Below are 958 nucleotides of genomic sequence, written 5' to 3' on the forward strand. Positions count from 1 at the left end.
GTGTTTACTGGATGGACTGACTCTGTCTTGCTTCAAGATTTTAAATATTTATTTTATGTATATGAGTTCACTGTAGCTGTACAGATAGATGGTTGTAAGCCTTCATATGGTTGCTGGGAATTGAATCTAGGGCCTCTGCTTGCTCCAGTCAGCCTCACTCAGCCCAAAGATTTATTATTATAAGTACATTGTAGCTGTCTTTAGACACACCAGAAGAGGGCGACAGATCTCATTTGACAAGGTACTTAACTTCAGTGCTTCAGTGTTCTTTCATCAGTTTAAATTAAAAACTTGGACAGATGTGGTGGTGCACACCTTTAATCCTAGCACTTGAGAGGCAGAGGCAGGCGGATCTCTGTTTGAGGCCAGCCTGACCTTCACAGAGTTACAGACTATACAGTGATATTCTCAAAAAAACATGCACAATAGTTGTACTTACCTCAAGATTATTGAGAGCATAATGTGATCAATTACAAAGAGAACTGCATAAGTAAATTTGTTCTCATGTATATACATGTATATATATATATATATATATATATATATATATAGTATAATTTTATTTCTGTCTCAAACGGGTGTGCTGGGTGTAGTGGCTCACACCTATAATTCGAGCCCCTTTGGAGGGATGGTGGAGGCTTCAAGCCTTGATTCAGCTGCACAATAAGCTCAGGGCCAGACTCTGTCTCAAAAAAAAAAAAAGAAAGCCATAACTATCCAGTGATCCAGTGATCTTTTTCTGGGCTGCTGCGGTGGCTTACCAGGTAAAGACACATGCTGCCAAGTCTGGGGACCTGTGGTGATTCCCAGGACCCACAAGGCACAGGAGAGCCCCTCCCTCTGCAGGTTGCGTCCCACACATGTGTCGTTACATGTGCAAACCCATACCTAGACCTAAACACTATACACATGGAAGGGTAACATTTTTTTTAAAGAATATTTTCTTTTTTTTTTTTTT

Source organism: Mus pahari, chromosome 14, assembly GCF_900095145.1.
Source record: "Mus pahari chromosome 14, PAHARI_EIJ_v1.1, whole genome shotgun sequence".
NCBI classification, from domain to species: domain Eukaryota; kingdom Metazoa; phylum Chordata; class Mammalia; order Rodentia; family Muridae; genus Mus; species Mus pahari.